General features: G+C 40.6%; 1 long non-coding RNA gene and 3 other non-coding genes across 4 annotated transcripts; all 4 read right to left on the bottom strand.

Annotated features, from left to right (window-relative positions):
• Nucleotides 1-2,127: 2,127 nt before the first annotated feature.
• On the bottom strand, nucleotides 2,128-8,845 carry LOC113417618 (uncharacterized). The gene is made up of 6 exons (XR_003371643.2): nucleotides 8,818-8,845; nucleotides 7,852-7,920; nucleotides 6,615-6,900; nucleotides 5,888-6,039; nucleotides 4,432-4,515; nucleotides 2,128-2,920 (listed from the first exon to the last, which is right to left on the bottom strand). It is a non-coding gene; the product is annotated as an uncharacterized LOC113417618 (long non-coding RNA).
• On the bottom strand, nucleotides 3,685-3,890 carry LOC113417650 (small nucleolar RNA SNORA73 family). Its single transcript, XR_003371650.2, has one exon. It is a non-coding gene; the product is annotated as a small nucleolar RNA SNORA73 family (small nucleolar RNA).
• LOC113417653 (small nucleolar RNA SNORA73 family) lies at nucleotides 4,664-4,873 on the bottom strand. The gene has a single exon (XR_003371653.1). It is a non-coding gene; the product is annotated as a small nucleolar RNA SNORA73 family (small nucleolar RNA).
• Nucleotides 7,398-7,582, bottom strand: LOC113417652 (small nucleolar RNA SNORA73 family). The gene has a single exon (XR_003371652.2). It is a non-coding gene; the product is annotated as a small nucleolar RNA SNORA73 family (small nucleolar RNA).
• Nucleotides 8,846-9,788: the final 943 nt, after the last annotated feature.

Here is a 9,788-nt window from a genome sequence, read left to right as displayed (position 1 = left end):
TACAAGGGTGGTTTGATGAGTAAGTTTTGGAAAACAGGTATTGCATGTAATACAGGAACAGAATGTCTTTCACAATCTGGTGCTATCACCTTCTCTTACAGGGTTGCTCTACACAACCAGGAAAAAAGGCTTTTGTTGTTAGTTGTGGAAGTCATGTCCAACCCATTGTGACCCCATGGACAGCATTCCTCCAGGCCTTCATATCCTTTATCATTTTATGGAGCTCACTCCGTTTCAGTGACTCCATCCAGCCACCTCATTCTCTGCCGTTCCCTTCTTTTGCCCTCAATCGTTCCCAGCATTAGGTTCTTCTCCAGGGAGTCCTTTCTTCTCATTAGGTGGCCAAAGTATTTTGGGTTTCATCTTCAGGTTCTGGCTTTCTAAAGAGCAGTCAGGGGTGATCTCTTCTAGGACTGACCCGTTGGATCACCTTGCAGTCCAAGGGACTCGCAGGAGTCTTTTCCAGCACCAGAGTTCAAAGGCTTCAATTCTTTGGCGCTCAGCCTTTCTCATACTTTATTATAAACACCCACCCACATCCAAATAAATTGGTGCAGGTTTCCCACCCAAAATAATTCCAGAAGAAAAGCAAACATTAGCCTTGATTGGCAGGGTTGATTATTAGAAAGAAGAAACAGAAAGATTTGAGTTCTAGAGTTCTGCCTCATTTGTTGAGATGTCCAAAACAGCAGAATGCAATCCCAGCTAAGATCTCCCTTGGCTCAGGTGGTGATCACAGGGGGGACATTAAATTCGAGAGCAAGGCTGGAAGCCAGCCTTTTCATCTTCAGGTTCTGGCTTTCTAAAGAGCAGTCAGGGGTGATCTCTTCTAGGACTGACCCGTTGGATCACCTTGCAGTCCAAGGGACTCGCAGGAGTCTTTTCCAGCACCAGAGTTCAAAGGCTTCAATTCTTTGGCGCTCAGCCTTTCTCATACTTTTATTATAAACACCCACCCACATCCAAATAAATTGGTGCAGGTTTCCCACCCAAAATAATTCCAGAAGAAAAGCAAACATTAGCCTTGATTGGCAGGGTTGATTATTAGAAAGAAGAAACAGAAAGATTTGAGTTCTAGAGTTCTGCCTCATTTGTTGAGATGTCCAAAACAGCAGAATGCAATCCCAGCTAAGATCTCCCTTGGCTCAGGTGGTGATCACAGGGGGGACATTAAATTCGAGAGCAAGGCTGGAAGCCAGCCTTTTCATCTTCAGGATCTGCCCTTCTAAAGAGCAGTCAGGGTTGATCTCCGCTAGGACTGTCCCGTTGGATCGCCTCGCAGTCCAAAGGCCTCCATCCATTCTTTGGCGCTCAGCCTTTCTTATAGTCCAACTTTCACAGCTATAAATTACAACTGGGAAAACCATAGCCTTGACTATACGCGCTTTTGCTGGCAGGGTGATGTCTCTGCTTTTTAGTATGCTTAGGAATCTGACTTATAATTCTGGGAGGAAGACTAAAAGTACAATTAATCAGATCCTATCACTTCCAATCGATTAGGATCGCTAACGTGATTGCCAACGTCCGATGACAGATATGGCACAAGTATCCCTTCCAAAAATCCATTTCCTCGTGCTTAAAAAGATTGTGCACTTGGCTCACTAAGTTTATACAGAGGAAGCATAAGACGTTCAGAGCACACTTTGAAACCGCTGGATCACAGGAAGTCTCAAATGCTAAGTGGCAACCCCATCAATTGAAGTATCTATTATAATATGTGTACTTCTAGCTGCTCTGTATCGCAAACCATAAAATATGACTTGGAGCACTGGGGGAAGTTCAGGCTACTTCAAATGGTGCCACATCAGACTGAGAGGATGTGATTTACCAATTTTTATTTTAACCTAAAGACCAGGGGTCCCCAAACTTGGCAATTTTTAAGACTTGTGGACTTCAACTCCCAGAACTCCCCAGCCAGCATAGCTTGCCAAGTTTGGAGACCTCTGGCTCAATACCAATACTGCAAGCTGGTCAGAATGTACAGAAATGCAGTAACATGCCAGTTGGGGAAATTAAGTCTCAACTTTGGCCAAATCAGTGATCATGAAACCATTGGAGAACTATTTCTGTAATTGTGTTAGAAATGAATTTGTAGTTGAACTAATCAGTAACGTGAAGACTTGCACATAGAATGAATAGTACTGGTCTTTAATACATATATGTGTATAAATACATAAAGGTTTGCAAAGCCATAAAACAATGTTAAGAGGGGAAAACACAACATACCCGATTATTAAGTTCCAGTAATATACTGTATAAAAAGGACTCTGAAAGGCAGTTCAGGTTTATGTCCCTCCTGTTCTTAACAGGTCCTCTCAACAACTTAAGCCCCACTCAGCCATAGACCTCAAGCAGAATCCCCAAAATGTGGCTAAGCAGGGCTTATTAAAGCATAGCTCAGCTGAATTCAAATTATTAGGTTCATCAATGTTCAACAATACATGATCATTTACAAACTAAAGTGAACAAAGAAAAATCGAATAACACAAAGAGTTTGTACCGTTACCAATACAAATACCAATCACAGGTGCAGTTTTGTTCTATAACCCAAGGATCTCCAACCTTGGCAACTTGCGGACTTCAACTCCCAGAATTCCTCAGCCAGCAAAGCAAAGCTTTGGAGACCCCTGCTATAACCAACACTACAAAAGCTGCTGCAGTCTACGTTGCACAAGAATGGGTGTTATCCATTCAGTCATGCCAAACTCTTGGCCATTCTATGGGCCAGGACTCTCCACATCTTCTGATCTTGCTTTGCTTTGAGTTGTTCTATGCTCTGCTGGTTCATTAATGCCAGACTTCTTTCTATCTGATGCTGCTTGGTCTAACATTTTTATTCCTCCAAGCCTGGTCCAGTAGTTTTTCTTCCACAGCAATACAGCAGTGGATGCTTTGGGAGTTTTTCCTCCTTTCAAATAACCTAACATGGAAAAGCAAATAAAAAATAAACATATTTTAGAGTCTAGAAGTAGATTTTTGATAGCTCCAGATCTCAGTAATTCAAATCAACAGAAAAATACCCAATAACTAAAAAGCAGAAATTTCATTCCCTTGAGGAATAGAATATGATAGGAATAGAACGGAATCTTTGTCATTTTAAATGTACACTAATCAGCATACACGAAAATGAAATTGTTGCATTCACAGCTCTCAAAAGGTAACTATTGTACATATAAGCACAGGACACAGAAATATGCAAAATGTGATTCCAATTAACTAATACATTTATACAATTTTGTGGTTTATTGCTGTTTTCAGTAAACATTGTACTTCATCTAGACAACTTGGACAACTTGAGGCAACGTACAAATAAAATCCTATATCTGTTTTTCATTTCATTTTATGAAAACATGCAAGGAACTGAATTAGGTTCTCCAATTCAAAATCCAGAAATGAGAAAAAACAGCTTAAGAAAAAAAGCACATTAACATAGAGCAGGTCTCCAAACTTGGCAACTTTTAAGACTTGTGGACTTCAACTCCCAGAACTCTCCAGTCCACAAGTCTTAAAGTTGCCAAGTTTGGGGACCCCCTGACATAGAGCATGAAGCAAAGCATACAGCAGAGGGTGCTCAACCTTGTCAAGTTTAAGACTTGTGGACTTCCAAACTCCTAGAAATCCACAGGAACCCAAGGCGGGACAGAGGGTAGGCACAGAACAAGGAAAAGGGAGGATGCGAAACAGAATTGTCTCCTGCATGGTTTATCTCCTCTTTCACCGTCCAAAGACTCAGAGAAGCAGTAGGAATATGCAGGCTGCAGACCACGGAGGTCCAACTTGCTCTCCAACAGTGTGGAAGGGGACCATACGTCATAGGGCAGAAGCCTACGCTCCCATACGCCACATGGACAGAGCTGAGAGAGTGCAACCTCTCCAGGTGTCCCTGTTGGGGGAATACATCAGAGACCACCCTCATTTCTCCAAGAAGGGAAGGGGGGACACTGGAGCAATGTACAGATAGTCCTTGATTTACAACCTTGAGTTTAATGATTGTTCAAACTTATAGCAACCCTGGGGGGAAAAGTGAGTTATGTCCTTGTAACTGCAGCATCCCCAGACAAAAATTCAGGTGCTCTGCAAACAGCGTTTGTGAATAGTTGCAGTATCCCAGGGTCATTTGCAAACTTCTCAGTTGGCTTTGGACAAACCAAGTCAATTGGGGAGGGGGGAGACGACTGGATTGTTAAAATTGGTGACTCACTAATGTGGCCAAAAAAAGGTAGTAGAAGAGGCCAACTCATTCAACCTTGCGTGCCATGAGAAATTCTGGTCCCCTTGTGTCATGAATCGAGAGCGATCAGACTATCTGTATTCTGATCATGAGCAAAGAGGGTGGGAAAGCTTTCACTAGACATCCTGCAAGACCATCCCCATTCAGAGGCTTGTTACAATGTAAGCAATTCACTGAGGGGAGAAGCATCACCTGAGTACCTGAGAAACGGGGGCTTCAAAATATTTCTCCCACCATTTCAAGTTGCCACTGCCGTCTTCCTGGCTGGGCTTTCAAAAGGCCTGCTGAAATACACAATTAGAAACACAAAACAGCAAGTTTAACGTCTTCAGTCTGTGGCTCTTGCTGGGTTGTAAAAAAAGTTTGTCTCCTCCTTCACCGTTTTTTAAAGGCACCATTTGAATATACAGAAATGACAAGGAAGCAAGCAGAAATTGTCTCCTGCATGGTTTATCTCCTCTTTCACCGTCCAGAGACTCAAGAGAAGCAGTAGGAATATGCAGGCTGCAGACCGCGGAGGTCCAACTTGCTCTCCAGCAGCGTGGAAGGGGACCATATGTCACGGAGCCCGGAGGCCTACACTCCCATACGCCACATGGACAGAGCTGAAGAGACCGCAGTCTCTCCAGGTGTCCCCGCCGGACTCTTATATGAACCACAAATTCCTGCCTTTTTTTGTTTTAATATATTTTTATTGTTTACAACTATCAAACACAGTGCAACCGTTTTGGCATTAGTCTGCCATACATATAAAAATATTACTAAACCATTATTAAAATAATTGGTACAGTATTTTCATTCTAGATCTATTCATCCTAACTATTTTTGTTCCGACCTTCCCCTATTTTTTTTTGCAACCAGTGATAAAACTTATTCCAAGTATCGTAAGATTCTGATTCCCACCCACCCCCCTATTTTTCAGTTCTAGAGTTAGTCTATCAGATTTTGCACAAACCATTATTTTCCTTATTATTTCTCTTTCTGGTGGTATATTTTCATTTTCAAATTCCTGCCTTTCTGGAAGCATGGCTAGTCTTCATGATTCAGATTGCTGTGGCTCAAGATAAAACGAAACACACAAAAAATAAGCGGCCAACAGTTTTCTAAAAAGCCACCTCTCGCCTTTAAAATCACTTGCAATTACAGCCATTCTAGAAATCAGCATTTTTTCAAATACACTTCCAGAAAAAGTAACTTCAATTATGTTTGCAAAGTTGTCTAATGGGAGGGGACATTTTTTGTGCCGATCCAGATGGTTACACCAAAATTCTCAGTCACTTTCACCAGCAGAAATAGCAAGGGATGATTCAGCCAAATTCTAAAGCACCATAGATCGTATCCTTCCAAGTTCCAACTTTGGTTTTTAAGTACTGGAGCTAGGCTCAATGTGTCGGCTTGCAAGCCTATGCCTTTAACACCACTGTTGTAGGTTTGTTCCTGGTTAAGTCTTTCAACACACCTGAAATAAATGACCAGGCTATAGTTAATGGCATGTTTGTTGCAGTCCAGCTAGGGGTCTATGACACCTAGGAAAACAATCTAGTGCTAAAAGTTCTATTGTTGAAAGTTCGGCTAACATTGACTTGTTACCTATATGCTCAAGGGATGCCAACCTGCCCCTGTATAGCTAAAAGAGCTCAAGCCAAGCCCATATACCTTCTGCTTTTGAACCAGATTAGATTCACAGCATTGAACCTTGTCCCATCATCTGAAACTGGTCGGAACAGCAAACAAGATATGTCCTCAAGTGTCAGGAGATGCATAGGATCTTCCAGGAATAGCAGAATTCAACCAAACCAGAAGGCTGCCTGCATGTAAAAGAAACCAGAGTGTGTGACATTGTTAGTTTTTCAAATCTTACTTGACAATGGGTGAAGAAACTTAACTGAAACAGGTCTGTACTTTTTTCCCAATTTCTTGTATACTGCCATTCTTTGAGGGAATTGGGGCATTCCCACCAACTACATAAACGGTACTGGTCTTTAATAAGTGTGTGTAGATATATAAAGTTTTACAAAGCCATAAACCAATGTTAAGAGGGGAAAACACAAATATCAAGTTTCAGTAATTACACAAAAAGGACTGACAAAGGAAGAGGAATTCGGGATTATGTTCCACCCTGTTTTGTTTAACATTTCCTCTCAACACAATTTGTTCAGCATAAGCCTCCCAGTCACAGCAGTGGAATCAAACAGAATCCCCAAAGTTTGGTTAAGCAGGGTTTGTTAAAGCATAGCTTGGCTGAATTCAAGTTAGTAGGCTCATAGATGCTCAACTATTCTTATTTACAAAATAAACAGGTTCTCACAGCAAATAGAAAAACCAAGTAACACAAAGAGTTTGTACTGTTTAATCACAGACCCAGTTTTGTTCTATAACCAACCGTGTAATTGCTGCTGCAGTCTACTTTGCACAGCATGAAGATGCTATCCACTCAGTCATGCCAAACTCTTGGCCATTCTATGGGCCGGAACTCTCTGCATCTTCTGATCTTGCTTTGCTTTGAGTTGTCCTGTGCTCTGGTTGGTTCATTAGTGCCAGACTTTTTTCTATCTGATGCTGCTTGGTCTAACATTTTTATTCCTCCAAGCCTGGTCCAAGTAGTTTTTCTTCCACAGCAATACCAAGAACAGTGGATGCTTTGGGAGTTTTTCCTCCTTTCAAATAACCTGACATGGAAAAGCAAACAAAAAATAACCATATTTTAGAGTCCAGAAATAGATTTTTGATAGCTCCAGATCTCAGTAATTCAATTCAGTAGAAAAATAACCATTAACTCAAAGCAGGAATGTCGTCCCTTTGAGGTCATGCAAAGTATGATCCCAATTAACTAATACATTTATACCATGTTGTGGTTTATTGCTGTTTTCAGTAAATATCGTACTTCATCTAGAGTTGGTTGAACAACTTGAGGCAACTTACAAAAATAAAATCCTACATGTTTTCATTTTTATGAAAATACTTAAGGAACTCCAGTTCAAAATCCAGAAACCTCACAACTAAGAAAAAAAACATATTAGTATGGAACATGAAGAGAAGCATAGAGCAGGAGTTTGACCTTGACAATTTTAGGACCTGTGGACTTCCAACTCCCAGAAAGCAAAAGGTATTAAAACATAGCCAAGGCTGGACATCCCAGGCATAGAACGAGAAGAGGATGCAAACAGAATGTCTCCTGCATGGTTTATCTCCTCTTTCATGGTCCAAAGACTCAGAAAAGCAGTAGGAATATGCAGGCTGCAGACCACGGAGGTCCAACTTGCTCTCCAACAGTGTGGAAGGGGACCTACGCTCCCATACGCCACATGGACAGAGCTGAGAGAGTGCAACCTCTCCAGCTGTCCCTGTTGGATCCAATTATGTTTACTACATAATTACTACTTACTACTATGGGCAATTTTTTATTCAAGGGAAGAATGTCCTTGCTCCTAAACTAAGGAAGATACGATATATTTTTACCTTAATTAAGCTTTGCAATCTGGAAATTACTTAGGCACAAGTACATTATTTTTGAGCAGTTAGGTCTTTTTTTAAAAAAATAATAAGCTGAGTTGGAGGCTGGAACCAGTTTTAGACAGCTATCCATCAAAACTTAAAAAATAAAAGAAAATTATCAATACCTTTATGTTTCAAAGTCTTCATCTTTGAGCTAAACTGTATTTTCAACATCAAACAAACGAAGACCTTCCCTGCAATAAAACTTACATTAGAAATTAATGCAACCACCATTGGCACTAAGCAATGCATATAGCACATTAGAAATGAGTCTGTAAACAATGGCACGCCATGATTTGTTTAGCCATAACATATTTACAGATACAGCCAAGCTGATTTGGGAACTATAGTTTATGCTTAAAATGTGCAAACCCAGATAAGATTGTAAGTAGTTCTATAAATAATGAAGACACAACTCAACAATGCCATGTACATAATTGTGCACTATCACAACTTCTGAGCACATTAAAGCTCAACTTTAAGCAAACTTTCATAAGAACTTTTCTTTTAATCAATGTGGCACACATAAGAGTTAGACTGAAGAAATAACTCAACTTGCTTTAAGCTCATCATTAATATATTAATTACTGAATTATTTCAAATAATTCAGAATCTATTCCCTTTAAAAAGACTTGCAGTACCAATTCAACTAAAATATCCAACAGACATAATCCGATCAGTTTTGCCCATCACTTCCGCATGGGAAAGGGCGGGGGGGAGAAATATATATTTTAATTCTAATTTGGGGATGGGCTGTGTAGGATTCACTTCGCCCTTTTTTACTTCAAGACTCCATGAAGTTACCTTAATTAAAAATAGAGGACTTCTAACTGCCTCTCCTTCAAGCCTCTTATAAGGTCGAGCCTTCATTCATTCGTGCAATTTTTAACGGCCACTGCAATTGTTGCTATCGATGCACGACTATCTAAAGCCTCCCGAAACCGCTATGGGTCGGGAAGGGCATAAAGTTAATAAGTACATTAATAATTCTGGATGTGAAATCCTACGTAATCTTTTATGTTAATACAATGTTAACTATGCGATTGCCGCCACCGCCCTATTTAGCGAGAGATCCCATCAACCCAACTCACCTCCTTCCGCCACGTGCCAAAGAAAGAACGAAATCCCCCCAGACGCTGATATTTATAGTGCGCTGAGGATGCCGGGAAAAGCCAATGTCGCATGCGCAGAAGAAACCCTGTTGAAGGTGATCAAACGAAAACCAATGAGATTCGATTGGATGTGTTTCACGCAACCTTCGTTTCCGGTTCTCATGCGGTACCTCAGGGTGCGGGACAAATTATTATTATAGCCAAAACCACCCAAGCTGGCGACGCTTGCCTCCTTCTGCATTGTTTTTCAAGGAATTCCTTGAAACAGTCTTGGTTCACTGCTTTATTGCTTGGCAAACGGAAAATACCATCGCCTGCTATTGGAAACCGCACGTTTTTTACAAAGGACATCTCTTTGGGCAACAGTACGCATGCGCAAAACGGCGGCCGGCGAATCGGTGCAGCCAGACGAGATAAACCTAAAATCTCGAAGATGAAACGAGATTTCAAGTGAAACCAAGGCGGGAACGCTGCGATTGCAAATACGCCCCCTATTGACCAAAGACTAGCAGCTTCCTTAACAAGAAAGGATTTTTCCCTCTAGTTTTCAGCTTCCTGCATTAATATTCTCAGATCTTCTATCGAATTGCTAGAACTATATTATGTACTTTTTCTTAGTTATTTTAGAATGCAAGGTCTATTTTTCAAATCTCACAAATAAGGCTTTCCCCGACCTATATTTGTATTGCACTATACTTCTAGAGGTGGCTGAAAGTTTTTAGGGTTAAAAGGGACTGGATTGCTTGAGTGAAACTTCAAAAAGATTTTGCTTTGTTAGTGACCAAGATATTTGAAGACTGTCCAGTAAACATATTCACCTTGGAAATGATTTTGATTAAAAAATTTTTTTACTTGAACCAACATTCCATTTAAAACAGTCATTGAGTGAAGAGGAATTGTCTTGGTCTGCATATAAAATATATAATATAATGTGTGTGTGTATATATATA

Source organism: Notechis scutatus, chromosome 8 (genome assembly GCF_049901735.1).
Source record: "Notechis scutatus isolate UNSWTSFEM ecotype Mainland chromosome 8, rNotScu1.2, whole genome shotgun sequence".
NCBI classification, from domain to species: Eukaryota; Metazoa; Chordata; class Lepidosauria; order Squamata; family Elapidae; genus Notechis; species Notechis scutatus.
This window is presented reverse-complemented; position numbering and strand designations above follow the sequence as displayed.